This window comes from Lolium rigidum, chromosome 2, assembly GCF_022539505.1.
Source record: "Lolium rigidum isolate FL_2022 chromosome 2, APGP_CSIRO_Lrig_0.1, whole genome shotgun sequence".
In the NCBI taxonomy this organism is placed as follows: Eukaryota; Viridiplantae; Streptophyta; class Magnoliopsida; order Poales; family Poaceae; genus Lolium; species Lolium rigidum.
Window position 1 is genome coordinate 101,365,823 of NC_061509.1, and position 19,851 is coordinate 101,385,673.

Consider the following 19,851-nt stretch of genomic DNA (forward strand, 5'->3'; position numbering starts at 1 on the left):
GACTTTGGGCTATCTTAAGTCTATCTCTTATAATGTCAATGATGTGTTGCTTTTCCTTGACATAATCAGGATTGAACTCCTTGCTTGCTCCAGCTTCATACCAACATATCGGTGATCTACACTTTCTTCCATAGAGATCTTCAAACGGTGCCATCTTAATACTGCTTTGATAGCTATTATTGTATGAAAACTCTGCTAGTGGTAAGTGCTCTTCCCATGATCCTCCGAAGAATAGAGCACAAGCCCTAAGCATATCTTCTAAAATCTGGTTAGTTCTCTCCGTTTGTCCACCTGTCTGAGGATGATAGGCGGTACTATAATCCAACTTGGATCCTAAAGCTTCATGTAATTGCTTCCAAAATGCTGACGTGAATACGGATCCTCGATCCGACACGATCTTCTTGGGCACTCCATGCTTACTCACGATCTCTTTGATGTAAAGATCAATGAGTTTCTCTCCTTTATCTTGTTGATTTACTCGCTAAAAAATGTGCACTTTTCGTCAACCGGTCCACAATTACCCATATCATGTCCTTCTTTTTATTGGTCATGGGTAATCCGGTGATAAAATCCATTCCTATCTCCTCCCATTTCCATTCTGGAATAGGTAAAGGTTGTAACTTCCCTGCCGGACTCTGGTGTTCCGCCTTCACTCTTTGGCAGGTATGGCATTCCGCCACATATTGTGCTATCTCTCTCTTCATATTGTTCCACCGTAATAGCTCCTTTAGATCCATGTACGTCTTCATACTCCCCGATGGATGGAGTATGGTGTTTGATGGGCTTCCCGGAGTATTACTTCCTTGATTTCAGCAATATCCGGAACACAAATTCTCTTCTCGGAACCATAATGATCCAGATTCTCCACGGTGAAATTCTCGATGGTCTTCCTTCATCTATCCTTCTCATCTCCTCCACGATGAATGGATCATCCAACCTGACCCATCATTATCTCATTCTTCAGTGTTAACATTCAACTCATCGGCTACTTGTAAAGCTGATAGTCCTTCATGACCTTCCTTCTCCCAAAGTTGTATTTGGGCTTGACTTATTTCCTTCCTCAACTCTGGTGATATTTCTTGCTCCACTCCGCCGGTGCTCTTCCTACTCAAGGCATCTGCTACAACATTGGCCTTTCCTGGAGTGTAATTGATGGTCAAATCATAATCCTTGATTAATTCTAGCCATCTTTTCTGTCTCATGTTGAGTTCCTTTTGAGTGAAGAAATATTTGAGGCTTTTATGATCCGTATAGAGCTCACACTTAGCTCCATAGAGAAAATGTCTCCAGGTTTTGAGTGCAAATACAACTACTGCTAGCTCTAAATCATGTGTTGGATAGTTCACTTCATGAGGTCTGAGTTGCCTTGATCCATATGATATTACCTTCCGATCTTTCATGAGTACACAACCCAATCCATGTTTGGATGCGTCGCAGTACACGGTGTAATCCTTGCCATCTTCCGGAACTGCTAACACCGGTGCTGTGGTGAGTTTCTCTTTCAGAGTCTGAAAACTTTTCTCACACTCATCAGACCACACGAATGGTGTATTCTTCCTTAACAGCTTCGTCATTGGTCCTGCTATTTTGGAGAATCCTTCAATGAACCTCCGGTAATATCCTGCCATTCCGAGGAATCCTCGGATCTCCTTGACAGCTCTTAGGTGCTTCCCATTCTAGAACCTGCTGCTACCTTGCTCGGGTTAACAGCGATTCCATCTTTACTAATGACATGACCAAGAAATTCCACTTGATCTAGCCAGAATTCACACTTGCTGAATTTGGCATAGAGTTGATGTTCTCTTAGTGTTTGCAACACTATCTTCAGATGTTCAGCATGTTCAGCTTTATCTTTGGAATAGATCAAGATATCATCGATAAATACGATGACGAACTTGTCTAGACATGGCATGAAAATCTTATTCATGAGATTCATGAAAATTGCTGGGGCATTGGTTAATCCAAATGGCACTACAAGGTATTCATGATGTCCATACCTTGAAACAAAGGCAGTTTTCGAACGTCTTCCTTCTTGATCTTTATCTGGTGATAACCGGATCTTAGATCAATTTTGGAAAAGACTCCCGCGCCTCTTACTTGATCGAATAGATCTTGTATTCTTGGAAGTGGATACTTGTTCTTGATTGTGACGTTGTTCAGATTCCTGTAGTCTCCGCACATCCTTCTTCCTCCATCCCTTTTGTCCACGAAGATCACAGGTGATCCCCATGGTGAAACACTTTCTTGAATAAATCCTTTCTGTTCCAAATCATCCAGTTGCTCTTTAAGTTCTTTCAACTCCTTGGGCCCCATCTTGTATGGTGCCTTAGCAATCGGTGTTGTTCCTGGAATTAGGTCGATAGTGAATTCTATCTCCCTATCTGGTGGCATACCAGGTAATTCCGCAGAAACACATCCCTGGAATTCATTTACTACAGTGTATATCTTCTAACTTCACCTCCTTCATACTGTTCAGCTGTAGCTCAACTTCGATCTGTGTATGTTTGTCGCCTTGGTAGATCATTCTACTTCCATCGGGGCTTTTCAAAGATACCGTCTTGTTCACACAGTCGAAAAATGCTCCATTAGCTTCCAACCAGTTCATACCAAGAATGGCATCAATGTCCTTCATCCGTAAAATGAACAGGTCCGCGTCAAACTCGCACTTATTGATCATGATGACTTGTTTTTGTTTGGTATGGGTTACTACTATCGTTCCCCGCGTAAAGTATGGTTATGGGTGTATCTAACTTAGTGCAACTAATCCCATGTTTGGTGATGAATTGTTGAGAAATGAATGATGTAGTTGCACCAGTATCAAAAAGTACTTTGCCAGGATGAGTGAGTATCTGGAGCGTACCTATCACCGCCTGATCGGAGTTGACCACCTCCTCCAGACTAGTGCAGTTCAGCTTGCCGAAGGGCTTCTTATTCTTCCAGTTCCCTCCGGTGTTTCCTCCTCGACTTCCTCCTCCTCCAGATTGACCTCCTCCAGTGTTTCTCTTGGGGCAGTCCTTCAGCATGTGCCCCTCCTGGCGACAACCAAAGCATATAATCTTTGGCTTCTTACAATCTTTCGCGACATGTCCTTTGAATCCACAGTTATGGCATATAATCTGGTTTGCAGACTGATATCCTTGGTTCCTCCTCTGGTTGTTGTTGTTGTTATTGTTGTTGTACCTTGGCTTGAAACTCAAGCTGGTATTGGGCTTGTTACTAACAAACCTCTTAGGCTCAAACTTGGCCTTCTTCCTCTTCTCTTCTTGCAGTTGTTTGAAGTCATCTTCAAGAGTGATGGCTGCATCCACCAACTCTTGGAACTCAGTTGCTCTCATCATTCGGAGCCGTACCTTGAACCGGGGACTTAACCCCTTCGTAAACCTCTTCTTTTTCTTGTCCTCGGTGTTGACTTCTTCAACAGCGTACCGGGACAACTTTGAGAACTCCCTGACATAGGTCAGGATTGCCTTGTCCTTCTGCTCGAGATTTTCAAATTCTCGACGCTTTAACTCCACAATACTTTCAGGGACATTGGATTCCCTGAACTTCCTTGCGAACTCCTCCCAGTGTGAATACCTTTCCCGCCGGATAAACGGCTACAATGTTATCCCACCATGATGCGGCGGGTCCACACAACAGATGTGTAGCATAACGGACCTTCTCCCGGTCATTACATCCAACGGTATTGAGCTTTCGCTCAGCATCCATAAGCCAATCTTCCGCGTCCATTGGCTCGTGGCGCGTATGCGAAAGATATAGGCTTGGTGTTCTGGAAGTCCGCTAAGGTGACTCCCCGATTCTCGGTCTCTCTACCCGGTTCTCGCTGCAGCAGCTCCTGGAAGAATTTATGCTCGCTGCTCCAACGTGACACGTTGTCTCTCTTCCACCATCCGCATGTACCGAATGAAATTCCGTTGCGTCATGGGTGGTGGTGGTGGTGGAAACTGATTCCTCGGCTGCTTCGTCGGCCTCTTCCTTTTGTTTGGCTTCGCGCTCCATGCGCTCGCGCTTCGGTCTCCTCTCCTAACGCTCCCGACATAACCCCCTAGTTCTCGCAACACAAGATGATACTCATAATTACTCCATGCGCAAGTTTTATGAGCTCAACATTGTGCACAGTAACTAGTCACGCAATGGAAATCAAGAAGCAAATCCAAATCATACAAAACATATACCATATATTTACATACTTAAGTGGTCTTATTACAATACTCAAGTCGATGTGAGTATGCAAACTCACTTATTAAAGTATATGTACAAATTTCTACAAAATATTACACTCTACAATACACGTGGTACTTGTGTATTGTAGCTTTGCTCCCCTTGGTAGTCTCTAGACGATCTTCACTCCCGATACATTCCAGGCTTCCATCCGGTCGAACGTGTCGTTCTCCCGACAAAACCCGGAACATAAGGTCTCCCCGTTGGCCGGTAGTCGGAATCCGATGATGATCCTAGGGAGAAATCAGTGTTCATGAACTGATCATTCGGTGCATCGTAATCCACCCATCGGGTGTACTCCCCTGTACCTACACCATAGGTATTTCCTACATTCGTATCCGACTCAACCCGTGTCGGATACCCTCCAACTTCCTCCTCATTCCACGGATAACTCGGTGCCGGGTCGTGGCATCTTCATTCATCTCCCCATCATAATACGCCGTGGTACTATGAGTTCCCGTATCGGACCCCAACGCCAACCCCCGGAGTTTTCTATCGGAGTCACTGAACGCTGATTGTTCCCGGATTCCGCTCCACCCTCATATCCCCCATAGGAACTTCCCGTATAGTTCCCGTGTGTAACAGTGTAGTTTCACGCTCAAAAGGATCAATACTAATGTAATCACCAGCCTGAGTAGACCGGTGTGTGCACCTCATTCTCCATAGGTTCCTTCCCCTTAGTCTCCTCCTTGGGTTCAGTAAACTCCTCTAGCATTGTATCAATTGCTCCCGTCAAATGACGGTTCAACTGAAAGAGTAATGAGATGAAGTTACGGCTATTGTCCATATATTTTGTTGCTTCGGCTGGTTTGCTTTTGGCATATTTGAAATGGTTCAGCATGGGATCATCGTCCTCCTCCATATGAGGAATGTGTGTGAATTCGGAACCCATAAGCTCTTTCGTCTTATGCTCCCGAATATCGGTTATGGCTCTCATAACGGCTATATGGTAGGTCTGTGTTCATAGTTCGGGCTTCCCCTTCGGCATTACTACGCTCATTCCCAAAGATTCGGAAGTCGTAGCCCTACCCTACATTTGGCCAATACAAGTACCATCATAGTACATGTATTTCTTTACTTGAATCCGGGGATCACACCCAAACTCTAGTAACATGGCTCGTAGAATATCCGCAAGTCCTCCTTCGTATTCACTCGCATGGAATCCATCACCTTCACGTTTCGTCCGGGACGTGAACTTGCCATGTTGGCTGTAGAAATAGAAAGATTATGAGTTTAGTAATAATGCATCATAATAGAGATAATAAAGAATTATCGCACTAAAAGTTATGATTGTTGTATTCTCAAGTGAATATACACCATACTTTTTAGAGAATTCTTTACTAATACTATTTGACTCCTAACGTTCGGTCCCATTTACTAGGTTCCAACCTAAGGTCAAAGCTTTTGCTCTGATACCAACCGTGGTGACCCTGCATACCACTGCATGTTGTAGTATGCCAGTCGTTGATATAACATTCACGAAGTACCATTCCGCAAATATTACATCCCTCAGAGTAGTACAACAGAATATAGCAGGTCCATAACTCATTCATTGATTATTACAAATATCACACACATGTCGTTCCGGAGCTCCTCTTGGGTCCTAAGAGGAATAATCCTGGGTTCGAGGCGAATCCATCTTAGCTTACAATACCAGTGTCTCATTAAGTTATACATTTATTTCTTCGAGCAGCTAAATACTAAGAGTTCGGGCTGCTCGGCTACTACTACTACTCGAGATGCTCAGAGCTTGATCTCCTCCGAAGCCTCCCGGTTCCGTAGACGATGAGGTAGTCTACGCCCTCAATACCTCCCGAGAGGTCCGGTTCCTCATAGTCGATGATCTCGGCTCCTTCATTGTTGTCGTAGTCCTCCTCCGCACGATTCGTACAATCTAAGCATGGGATTTAAGAGTGGTATGAGTACGAGCGTACTCAACAAGTTCATTATAGATAAGAGGTGTTTAATGCACTAGCTACGATATTAGACCGTAAAGTCTAATACCAATGCAAGTTTTGGTAAACATTTCTTCAAGAGATTGCTTTTATTTCAAAGAGCTATGTCCGTCAGCCCTTCACCGGTTTACTAGAACTTCATGGAGCTCCTTTCCGGCCGCGTTCGCAGCTTCCTTATCCCGAACAGAGGAGTGACAGTCACAGCTTCTTACACTCGCGCAGGTGTGTTGCTTTACCCATAAGAGATCTTAACCTTGGTGCCAACCGGCAGCTTTCCCGTCCACACTTCCTTCGGTGTGAGGCCCGGTATAAGGTCTAGCCAATCATGTTCCTCCGCTACCTCGCACACCCACCCTTTGTTGCATACCCCGACCCCGGGTCCTCGTCGGTCCTCTTATACCAATTAAGGATGGACCCCGACCACGACAACAGCTTTGGGACTCGTTAACCAAACTCCTTCGCCGGTAGCCGCAACCCATCATAGACCACTTACCGTGGGGAATTAGAATGGGATCCCCACCCCACCGCTTGCCCAACCTGGGTCAAGTGTCTACGGTAAGCGCATCCGTTGATGTACGAGAGGTGGAAACACTTTTGACTACTCCGTCCCACCTGCATCTTATGGTTAACACGGAAATTACGAGCACAAGAATCACCGGCGACATTTGTTGTTTAATCCTAGATGGATATTAACCCTTGCAATGGAACCTCCACCATATCAACACAATCCATGGTTCCATTGCCCACCACATAGTCATATTCATAGTTATGAAAGTAGTGGTTTTGGTTTTTATGCAATAGTGATAACCATAATACTTTGCAAGTAATTTGATAGAAATACTCAAATGACATGAGCAAGTGATGAACTTGCCCGAACACCGCAAAGTTTTGCAGCTTGGATGGTGTGGACTCGACCCTTGTCCTCTCGGTTCTGAAAAATAGCATCATTGTCCGATAAGGGCAATGGTTAAAGAAGCAATTATGCATGATTCCATTTTTTAGGGTTTGTTCCCCCCTTCCGATGTCGTTATTATTTCATGTAAGAGGTTAATACTAAAAATAATTTGGGGATACTTGATGTAAAGTAAAATACACCCTTGAAATGTTGTCAAGGTGTTTTTAAAGTCCAAATACATTAATGGACTTATTTTTATTATTGAAAATTATATGTGTGATTTAAATGATTATTTAAATCATCAAATGAAGACTTATTCTTAGTTGTCTTCAAAAATTCTCTTTGATATTTTATTTAGATAGAGAATTTTATGCTGATTAATTTTCACATTTTTACTTATTTTTTTAGAGTTGTATCTTATTTTATAAAATTCTTGAAATTCTCATTTAAATGGGTGTTTTGGAAATGTCCAAAATACCCCTCGGCCCACTTCGTCGAGCGGCCGAGCTGGTTAGGTTGGACCAGCCCAGTGGGCTCGGTCCAACCGACCCAGTCGCTTCGTCGTCCTCCCTCACTCTCGAACCCTAATCCCCTACTTCGCTCCGGCGACGCGCGCGTCGCCGCCCCTTTGCCAAATTGTTCCGCCGACTCCGCCATCGCCGCCGGCGAGATGCGGCGCATCCGATCCGCCGTTCGACGGCGCTTCAGATCCACCGCGCCGATCCGTGTTTCGCCGCTTCCTCGACGCGTCCCCATCGCCTCGCTCGCTCGGCCGTGGTGTGCCGCGGCGAGTTCGCCGCCGCCGACGCTCCCGGTGCCGAGGCCGTGTGCCTCGCCGTGCCTCGCGCCGGAGCCTCCGTGCTTCGGCGATCGCCCGGCTTGGCCATGGCTTGGCGCCGCCGTGGCCGAGCCGTGCCGCCGTACCACCATGGTGACGCCGTAGTGCTCCGCTCCGTGCATTTGCGCCGCCATCCTTTTCCTTCTTCCTTCTCTACCGCTAGTTCATCCTCCTCTCCTCGTTCTCTTCTCCCTTGCGTCCGGCTCGACCACCTGGCCTCATTCCCCATGTGGAGATGTTGGCCGTGCCGATGCGCCGCCGCGGCTTGCTAGCTTGTGCGCCCGCTCGCTATGTCGTGTGACCGTGTCGCTGCTCGTGCATCCGCCATGGTTCTAGCTTGCCGTGATGTGCTCGTTCTTGCTCAATTGCTTACCGTTGCAACTCATGAACTATTGCTTATGAGCATGCCGTGGTGCTCGTGTAATTTTAGTGATTCCCGCCGATTCTCTCGTATAATATTCCTTTCCTGTATATGCCATGGATTGCTCTTGGCTTGATCATTCTCGTGATGATCCTTGCCTTTGGCAAGTGCCGGTGCTCCGCATTTGCTATTATATGTGCTCTAATTCCCGGACATGCTCAATTGAGCCTAATCGTTGCATTAACAACTCCATCACTTGATGGAGTGCTTCCGGATACAATTATAAAGCTCTATTCACTTATCCGTGATGCAATTGTTCAATTATATGGTTAATTTAATTATCTGGGCCTTGTGATGATACTATGCTTGGCTATAGTGATCCGTAGCAAAAGTAAGTGATGCTTTGATGATCAATTGATCATTACTTGCTTGTGAGCAAGTGTGTGCTCCTCTCTCGTGACTCACTCGGTGTTCACCAGCTGCCGTTTGTGCTTCATACAAGCTTAACTCCGGTGTGTTCTGTTGTTGGCTTAAGCAATCGTCTGTTGCTTGCAGTGATCCATTGGATCACTGCAAAGCCCTGGTGCTTTGATTTGTTTGTTTAGTTCACTTATCCGTATTTGCCCGAATTATACCGAAGTGGATAAGTGATGTGAGCTGCTTTGCGCTTGTGATCATCCAATTAATTGTGACAGGGCTAGATGGATGCCAACACTCGCTTGTGTACCCTAGCCCTCTACCGAATCCAAATGGATAATGATGTGTGGGTTCTTGTGCTGGCTCGTAGCTTGAGGTAGCCCCGGCAAGACTCGTGATGCTCGTCAAGGGTAGCTCCCTTCTTCTGTGGCTTGCTCTAGTTGGTAATTGCTTGCCGGATTTGAACAATCGCTCACCGGCTTGATCCAATACTGGACTTCCAGTGGCTTTTGATGTTGAGAAATTATAGAGACAAAGATTTGTCTATAGTCCGATGGCCTAGCTAGCCGTAGGTGCTTAGTGTGTGGGTTAGGCTAACTATGAATTCATTCTTGGCTGGATTCCTTTAGTTATGCACCGATTTGCATAACCGATGTTCCCATAGGATGATTACCTAGTGGTCTTACCCATATTTGCTTGCACCAACTGGCTTTGTAGCCGATGATGACACAAACAGGGTATTCAACCCTTCCGTGCTCCCGTGATGCATTGTATGCTTATTTATGAGCAAAACTTGGTTTTGCTCAAAGTTGATTTGGTTTATACCTCACTCCAGCTCCTAGATTGTTTGTTGGTGTAGAGGATTTCTTCAGTGTTGAGCTTGTGCTTGCCCTGCTCCTCCTGGCAATCTTGTGGTGCTTGATTCAGTGCTGTGGTGAGTTAGGCAGATTGAACAGCAGTGGCTGTTCTTGTGTTCTTGTGTTCTTGTGACTTACCCAGTGAAGCCTGTCGATGGATATGGCTTAGGGTTTGCTTCTGAAAAGCTTATATTTGGTGCTCCCTTGCTCTCCCTGGTCGACAGCTTGGTCTGGCACACTTTGTGACTCACCGCCGATGTGTGTGTGTGTTGTGCTACATGCACACTCGCGTGGCTTGGTGTTGAGCATGCACACATGCAGTGTGAGCTGCCCGTGTGTGTGTGTGTGCACCTGATCCTTTGAACTTGACTTGGAGAGGATCAGCTCGGCAGAGCTGTGAGCATATCCTCTCGTTGCCATTATATTTCTAACCTGCCAAGTGGCTATGCCACTTGGCATAACTTCTTTTTGTTGTGATTATGTGCAGGGAATCAAGATGATGATCAAATGAATATGGAGGTCATCAAATCCAAGATCAAGTGAAGATGATCTTGTAGTATTTAGGATAGGATCCATCCTTGTACTTTTCTTTTTATTTTCTTTTATTTCTTTAATTCTTGTAATGTGTTGTAATTCAATAATTCAATTCTGAATATTGTAAAGACAATGTATTATGTGTGTGATTATCAATAAAGCTCAAATTTTCCTTAATGAGCTTAATGTATTTGTTGTATTACTTATTTTCTTGCTTAATGATAATTGTTTGATTAATTATCTCAATTTTGAATTATTTTAGAATCATTTGATGTTTGAATTTGAAATTCAAATTCAAATTTGGTTTGAATTCATTCAAACACTTAACTTGTAATTCAATCATGCAACTTAAGATTTTAATGCATTAACACTTCTCTCTTCTCAAAACCCTAACTTAGATAGGTAAGAACAAGTTTATCGCACTCTCGAAACCCTAACCCTGTAAGGTGTCGAGAGAGAAACCTGTCCCCCTTCAATGCAGTTTTGTTTTAAAAGCGCGAAATTTCCCCGTAAATTACAATGCAATGCACATCCCTTTCTAAAATCTACCCCTCGATCGTCTCTAAACCTGGGACATTACACATTAGTAGGTGTTGGGATATTAAATGTGAAATTAAAAACTCTCCACACACATCTAGCAAAAGGACATGAAATAAAAAGATGATAAACAGATTGTTGATCATCGTAGAAAACACATGTCGTACACCTATGGCAATTCCTTTTTGCTAAATTATCTTTGGTTAGAATAACCTTTCTATTAAGGAAGCACATAAAAATCTTAATCATAAGTGTCATCTTTAGTTTTCAAAGGTATTTTTGCAAAATTATCGTATGACCACTCATGAGAAGTCAACATACATAGACTTGACTAAAAGCACCAGAGAGGTGGTAAAATGCCATGAAAATCTGCCTGGTTCATCAACCAACCGAACCTCTATTAGTTTCTATTAAATTCAACAACATGGGCCATTTATCTCTCGTAAAAGCCCGCCTAATATATATTTGTGTACATGACAATGTACTAGAAGGACCAAAGAGAGAAGCTATTCTATAGTTCTATATGACCTAGGTGCCCAGGGTTTTTGACGAGGGATCACCTCGCCAATGCCTACGTATTGTAGACTTGGGTTTCGGGAGAGAGCGACGATGGAGATTCCGGGAGCGAGATTAGGCACACGACGTACCCAGCTTCGGGTCCCCTCGGTGGCGGATATATATTAGAACCCCCTTTACTTGCCGGAGCACGTCCCTACGTGCTGCTAGCAATCCAGTATATGATCATAGATGTGTTTACAGGGTGCCGCCGTAGGCGGAGCTATGTTGTGTATATTTTGTCTATCTGTTCTATCTCTTATTTCGGGTGCCCTGGCTAGCTTTATATATGCAACCAGCCTAGGGTTTTACAAGAGTCCTAGTCGACTACTTCTTCGGGTTGCCTTGTTGGGCCTTCTCCATATTGGGTCTTCTCCATATTGGGCCGAGTCAGGTATACTAATAATGGGTACCCGAAGGGTATACCCATGTAAGTTTTCATTTTCGATCATGTATCAAACCCATGAAGGTTGGGGATCTGGTTGATTTAAGATCGCAGGAGGGATCGAGGGTTTCTTCCACCGATTCTCTCGTCTAGGTTTCATTTCCGTCTGTGGTTCTCGTGCAAGCCATATTTGATCGGGATCTAGATGGTGTTGAAGATGTTATAAATGTGACAAGCAAATAACGAAGAACGAGAAAGAAAACGCAACGGAGACACAAGATTTTAACGTGGAAACCCCCTCCAACATAGAGGGGAAAAAACCACGGGCACCGGCCAACAAAACTTCACTATATCAGGAGATGTTTACAAACGTCGTGGGTTATCTTATAATCTGATAAACCCTAGCCGGCGGCTTACAAGAGGTATATATAGGCGGTAGCATCGATTCGTACCTGCCCAAGCCTACCGGCGACGGGCCTAGCTCCGCTCGTCATAAGTTAGTCTCCGTTTAGAATATGAATTTGGATCGCAAAATAACAGAAGACGGCGTCGAATGTGAACAACAATAACCAGGAGGGTGGTTCTGGGAGTAAAAAGGAACAATAGTTGGATGACATGTTTTAGAGGCTAGGGTTTGGGAAGTTGGGCGATATGGCTTTCGAGGAAGAACAGGAGGTTCCAAAGGTACGAGTGAAGTGGTTAGCCTTGGCTTGCGCTCATGCATCGAACTACTTTAGCACTCAAACTTTCGAGCGGCATATGATGACAGCTTGGAGCCCTACTCGTGAGGTGGGATTCTGAGCGCTAGAAGATAACCTGTTCACGATTGTTTGGGGGACTGGATCAAGGTTACCGGAGGAGTTCTGTGGCTTTTTAAGCATAACGCCCTGATCATCGAACCATATGATAGCCTTGTATTGCCGAACTCAATTGAGCTGAAACGAAGCGCTGATTAAAAGTCTCGCTGGAAAGAAATTTGTTGGTGTTGATAAGGTGGAGTATGAATTGCCATGCGTTGGAAATTTTTTTGGGGTCAGAGTTCATGTGGATGTGGGGTGTGTTCAACCACGGTTTGTCACGATATCCGGTGGAGGACAAAGAGAAGTTTACAACAGTTCGAGAAATCCAAAAGGTTATATGGCGCATGTGGTTTTTTGGGCATATATACACAAAGTGTGGTACTGGGGATCATGATGAATCAAGAGGTGGTTGAAGGCTGATCACGAAAATCAACGTCATTTTCCTTTAGGTGTTGGAGGCCGTGGCTATGGCATGGACATGGGGAAGAGAGGCTGGTGGCCGAGACCATGGAAGATGGTACTATGTTGATTGAAGGCTACATCTTGAAAGAAACACCACTAGAGAGCATGAGCTATCTGTACAGGTACTAGTCCGGTTAAAAACAGAGATATTGAGATGTTTGATGGCTCACAAGTTAACAAAGTGGAGATTGAAGCTGGGAGAGTTGGATGATCCGCTTCACGCCAGTCAGGCAGTTAACCAGGGGTCCCTTGTACTCTTGGATAACAAGGAGCATGACGATACTGATATGAACAAGGCAAAGATAAATGATGACAAGTACAATGGTTGCGATGTTAATAAGAGACGCAAAGGGGAGAGGGGCATTTCACAATCACCATATAATTCATTGGCAGGCTCTTTGTGCGGGTGACGCTAGGAGCAATGATCATCATAAGAGGGAACTGCCAAGGAATGCACAAATCCTCGGCAATTCTTCTGTTCCTTGGGCTCCAAGTGCGTTGAGGACAGGATTTTTTTTGTTTGGAGCACATCTGTGTAAAGTTAAGGCAGATCGTTTATGATTAAGGTTGGGATTTGATGAGATGTTAGTCTCGGAAAGTGACGACAAGAGTGGTGATTTATTTCCTTTTTGGAATAAACATCCGAAGGTTACGTCAAAGGAAGTATCCCCAAACTTCATTGACATCTGCAACAACGAACATAGTGAGGGGGTGGTGTCTCACTGGTTTGTATGGGGAGCCTAGTGGTGATAAAAAAGCATATGACTTTGGAGAGGATGAGGTCGTCGCATGATGCGATTGACTTATTGTGGGTCATGTTAGGGGATTTCAACGAGATCATGTACGAATCTGAGAAGCGAGGGAGTAATGCCCCAAGGTTGTATGCATGCGTTTAGAGATGCACTAAGTGATTGTAATATCGGAGGATATGGGGTTCACCGGTGATATTTTCACATGTCGATTTTGATCAATACTGAACCAAATGATAGAGTTCAAACAATGCATGAGAAAGGGCCCATGAGATTTGAGGCCCGCTGGATCAGTGAGGAATTGGTAGAAGTGATGATCTAAACAATGTGGGAGAATGCTAAGTTTTGATCTAAACAACATGGGAGAATGCTAAGTTTCTTCACACAATTGTACGTTTGAGTGAGCATACAAATGAGGTCCACAAGGCCCATTGCATGCTTGGGACAAAGAGGTACTTAAGGTCCCAAGATGAAGGCTTAGAGAGCTTCATAAAGCTAAGCCACAACAAGCCTATCTCGAAAATGGTTGAGTGTCCGTTAATTGTTTTCCAGATGGTGGTTAAATCCGAATATCAGAAAGATGAAGAGAGCGATAAATCGATGGTCATACCAAATTAGGCCTTGGATGATGGGAATATTAGCAAATCCTCTCAAGTGTGCTCATCTACTAAATTGAACACTACAATGCACCTTTTACTGAAGGAAAAAAATGCACTATGTACTGGAATCTTTGGAAGTAGTAATTTTCCCGGAACAACCTTCACACAATGTGCCTCAAATATGGTGGTGTTCCTCCTCTTTGTAATTTTAACGCTATTTCTAACACAATACATGGAATTGGCATGTCCTAGGTCACTAACAGTGGTGAACTTCCTGACCAATCTTGAACTTTGGATTACACATGTGTTTTTTAGCTTGTTAAATGCCTTCCTCTTTTTCGATAAAGGGAATATATTAATATCAGAAGATACCAATTACACCCAACCTCTGCAACAACGCAATGTCCTAATAACATTACGGATGCACACAGCCAAAAAAGAGAAAAAAAAACTAAGAAATAAAAGTCCCGCTACATATCTCATCCCTAGCAACAGTAATACATCCACCACCAAGACAACACCTGAAAATTCAGACTCTTCAAAAGCAACGCCTCCAAGAAGGGAGCACCAGCGCCGTCGTCACCCGATCAAAGATCTTAGGGTTTCACCCTGAAGATAGCTAGCCTCCGCTCTCAAAACAATGCCTTCAACAAGGACATTGCCAGGCACAACCAGTTAAGGCCAGACCTTGAGTTTTCACCCTGAAAGGTAAGACTCCGAACTTCGCATGTGCTGCCGCCCTCACTTTCATACCAAAGTTCGGAACACCAAGCAAGCCCCTCAACATCGCAAAGACTTGTACCTCCATTAGCTATGTGGTAATTGATTTTCTTACTACGAAAACTCTAACTCTTGCTCATCACCAACATCATTGTATGGATGTCTCTTTACATGAACTTTCCCTTGTCAAGCAGATCAACTTTCACCCAACATCATTATTCTTTGCGTAATGTTCATCGTCCCCATCTTGCATATCATACTCAGAATCAACAAAGTATGTGTTTGAATCTGATGTCTCTTATTAATTCTTGCAGTCACAACTTCTTCATCCTCAAAATCTTCTTATTAAGCTTGCTCTCCTTCATCAGCTTTCTCTCCTTGCTCCAACCTGAAAATGCCATCATCATATGTTGACAATTGCTCTGGTTCTTCTCTTTGCTTGCCATGAACCTTACATGGACTCAACGCTGGTGGAAGTTGAGGCGAGGGCTTCTGAATATCATCATCCCATCTATGTTCCTCAACTCGACAAGTAAGCACCACTTTACCTGGTTGGCACCATTTTGATTGTTTTGCTCATCTTTGACACTTAAGTGACCAATGTATAACATTTTTTTAGCGGGACTACGGCGGGCTTACGCCGGCCTGAACATCACATAAAAAGAACTCCCAAGGCGCGAATATGATCCATTACAAAGTTTTAGAGGACTGAGAGAAGAGGTGGGAGGGGGAGGGGGAGAATCTGGGGGATCATAACCATTACATCATGAATTTACAAGAGAGGAGGAGGAGGGGTTAATACAGCAGAAAACCCAAAGGCGAACATCCTAAATACATCTGCGGACTACCACATCGAGGCTCTCATCAGAGAGGTGAAGATCAGTGCATTTCTTCGCTTCAAAATATTCCAAGTGACAGCGGTGAGGATGGTAGAGTCCTCGGAAGAGCAGCAGCGACGAGACCATAACTCATCCAAGCTCGGCAGGGTGGAGCTGAAATGAGGGAAGACCACGTCCAAACTTCGCGTGCCCGAGGACAATGGAGGAGCAGGTGGTCGGTGTCTTCATCTTGATCACCAAAAGGGACATGAGACGGAGGTTGTAAGACGGTGCCGGAAGCGTCTCTCATTTGTGGGGAGGCGATGACGCTTAGCAAGCTAGCAGAAAATCTTGCACCTCAGGTGAGCCGCATTTCTCCAGACCTTATCTGCCAAGACATCTACCTGCAAATGCTGAAAATAATTGGCATATAAAGACTTCTTCGAGAACGCACTATTAGAGAGGTGGCTCACACGTTTGTCGGAACATCGGGAAGCAGAACCACATAGCCGCATTCGTAGGTTAACGTGAGGAGTTCGCCCAAGGAAGCACTGGACAAGCGTGGTCCTCAGGATGCCAGAGCTAAGTATGAAGGGGACACAAGCGTTTTCCTAACGGAGTGGGAAAAAAGGACGGGGAAGCGCTCCGAGAGGGGAGTGTTGCCAAGCCAGCGATCCGACCAAAAAGAAGTGGATGAGCCATTTCCAATGGGGACTTTGGAAATGGAGCCAAAGGAGGCAAGGCCGGCAATAATATTTTTCCAAATGGGGGTGTCAAGATAGTGTCGATCTTCCAAGTCGTGAGAGGTAGACCAACCATATTGTCGACGAAACCAGCAGGCCCAGGGGGCCAAGGAGTCCGAGTGTAGTTTGAAGAGGAATTTTGAGAGAAGCGCAGAGTTTTGAGCGAGGATGGAAAGAACCCCAAGTCCCCCAAGATTCTTTGGGGTGGAAACTTCAGACCATGCCACTTTACAGTGGCCACCATGACAAGATTCCTCACCGATCCAAAGGAAAGCTCGGCGCCTCTTGTCAATGGCTTCGATGATACCATCAAGAAGGAGACCGGCACTTATAGCATGGGACAACATAGAAGTGAGAACCGAGTTGGCGCCCCCCGATAGGGAGGGAGCGACCACGCCACCCAGATAGGCGCATGTCGCTTTTGGTCAAAATGGGGTTAAAGTCGGCCAAATGAAGCTTGTGAGTGGAGAGGGGAAGGTCAAGGTAGGTCTGAGGAAAGCTAGAGATAGCTCACCCAAAAGCCGTTGCCATGTTGGAGGCGGCAGTAGAATCGGTTTTTATGGGAATAAAAGTGCTTTTATGAGAATTCATTACTCATCGTGGATGACCAACGGTGCATTAATCACTATTTCTGGCAACACAATTAATGTTGAAACCGTACCAGCCATGACGTTAGTCGACTGAGAATTACCTGTCGAGTGAGCCTCGTCCTTTGTATTTTTCTACATAGTAACTTGGTTGCATGTACACTCAGTATATTGTTGTTTATCGAAAGAAAATATGCTGCCAGCTCCCGACGACCTACGAATTACTTAAATAGACGATAAGAGATAGATCATGCATCCTGACGGCGCGATGAACTCGACTCTCTCTACATATAGATCTCCCTTGACGATAACCCAATGTTTCTTCAGGGTCTAATCATTACATGATGATGGGCGCCCACGATGTTGAGGACCAGGTGCAGCGCAAGATGATCTGTACGATTCAAGAAACGTACGGGACGACATCCTTTCGTAGACAGGATGCGAACGCTAACATGGAAGTAATCCTAAAAGTAGCCGTCAGAGAAGCAAAGCAAATATCGTCCCTGAAAGTGAGATATCGTCAAGCAAACTTAATTGGAAATCTCAAAACGCCGGCCATTTCTTCAGAAAGTGTCAAGCAAAGATCAGTAGTTAACTAGTGATACAAAAACATACGTGTCTGCGCGTACATATAATCGTCGGATTCGGCCGTAAGCCATGGTGCGGCTGCACATGTGCACGCATTCGCGATGACTTTTGCTGAGTCCCCTCCCTCCTAGAATCGGAGTAGTAAAGCTATATGCAAAGCTATATATACACATACAGATCGAGAGAAATCATCACAAGATCATCACACAGCCAGTCAAACACACGAACAAGCACATAAGCAAGAACTCACAGTTTCCTGCAGACTAGAAAGAAGTTCACCTACTACGGTACAGCTAAGTTCGTCAGTTTTCCAGGGGCATCCTCCATCGACAGATATAGGTATGGCACCAGCTCCAGCTATCGCTGTGGCGTTGCTCACGTTCGCCTGCTGTGGGCTGGCCGTGGCCGCGGACAAAGCACCGGTCAAGTGGCTGAGGGCGAACGCGACGTTCTACGGCGGCGCCGACGCCGCCGGCACCATGGGTAACTAGCTACTAGCTCCCTATTACACACTCTTCATATGCAAATTCAGTTCTACGTATATCGTGTTGCCTGCACGCGCTAAAAGCATTTGCGAAACTTAGGCGGAGCGTGCGGGTACGACAACCTCTACTCGGCGGGGTATGGAACGCGGACGGCGGCGCTGAGCACGGTGCTGTTCGACGACGGCGCCTCGTGCGGGCAGTGCTACAAGATCGCCTGCGACCGCAAGCGGGCGGACCCAGCCTTCTGCAAACCCGGAGTTACGGTGACGATCACAGCCACGAATCTATGCCCTCCTAACGATGCGCTCCCCAATGACAACGGCGGATGGTGCAACCTTCCGAGGCCGCACTTCGACATGGCGCAACCCGCATGGGAGAAGATTGGCGTCTATAAGGGTGGCATCATCCCCGTAATGTACCAGAGGTATGAGTTGTTTCTTGTCACTTTATCATGCTTCTACAACTGTTGGTTAAAGTTGATAGATAATAGTAATAATAATAATAATAATAATAATAATAATAATAATAATAATAATAAATTTCTGTAGGGTTCCATGCGTGAAGAAGGGCGGGGTGCGGTTCAGGATGCTTGGTCACGATTACTTCAACCTAGTTACTGTGATGAACGTTGCGGGTGCCGGTTCGATAAAGTCCATGGATATCAAAAGCTCCGATTCAAACGACTGGTTGCCGATGTCCCGTAACTGGGCGCTAATCGGCAGTCTGGAACCTATCTCACCGGGAAAATGCTCTCTTTCGGAGTTACTATCACGGATGGGCAGACGATCGAGTTCAAAAATGTCGTGACGGGTGGATGGAAATTTGGACAGACATTTGCGAGCAAATTGCAGTTCAAGTGATCACTCTCAACAGACGAATTTAGGATGGAAAAGGCTGAATATAATTTATTGGTGGTGTGGTGCTTGATAACATTTATTAATTAAGCACCACTTGTGTATATACGTGTATCGAAAAATTGGTCAGGGCACTATGAACATGACAAATTGTTTTACATGTTTAATCGGTTGTATATATTGTAGTTTATTAACTTGCATATATGATGTATATAAAATGAGACCGATACCAGAGTTGCCTCCAATTTTCACTTTCATATACTTGTGTAATTTGACAATGTACTCTAAGGATCTCGAGGTAAGTAATTGGGTTTGTTGAATCTGAAGAGAATGAGCAAGTCAACGAAACAACATCTGAGTAGCGAAAGGTACTACCATGTAGGCAAATTAAGGCGCCGAAAGTCCATCAACCCATCACCGGTAGTAGGTTAGTAGCAGCAAAGAGCCTGCCGTTTAAACTTTAAACCTGGGAAAACATATGCAAGCCTTTGTGCTATGGTGGTCAGGATTGGCGCTAAGAGTGGGATTGGAGTGGTTAAGGGTATGTTTGGCTCTGTTGTATATTCTGTAAAAGTTTTTGTGAACTGTGAGCTATGGGAAAGCTGTTCTGAGAAGAAAACTGTGGGAAAGCAGAAAGTTGTTTGGCAAACTGTAAGGCCTCGTTCGGTTATCCCATTCCCCGAGAGGATTGGCCGGGTTTCACGGGAATCAACCCGGCGGGGATGAAATCTCGGTCCAACCAACTTTCCGCGTTCGGTTATACCCGGCCGGGTTCAATCCCTGGCCGAAAACCCGTCGAATCTATCAATTCCACGGGGGTTAAAAACATCGTGCCTCCACCCGTGGATGAAATCCCCAGATGCGATAGCTGGGCGGCGACCTTGATCTACG

At 45.1% G+C, this 19,851-nt stretch overlaps 1 pseudogene; it reads left to right on the forward strand.

Annotated features, from left to right (window-relative positions):
• The first annotated feature begins 16,688 nt into the window (after positions 1 to 16,688).
• Positions 16,689 to 18,966, forward strand: LOC124689989 (annotated as a pseudogene).
• Positions 18,967 to 19,851: the final 885 nt, after the last annotated feature.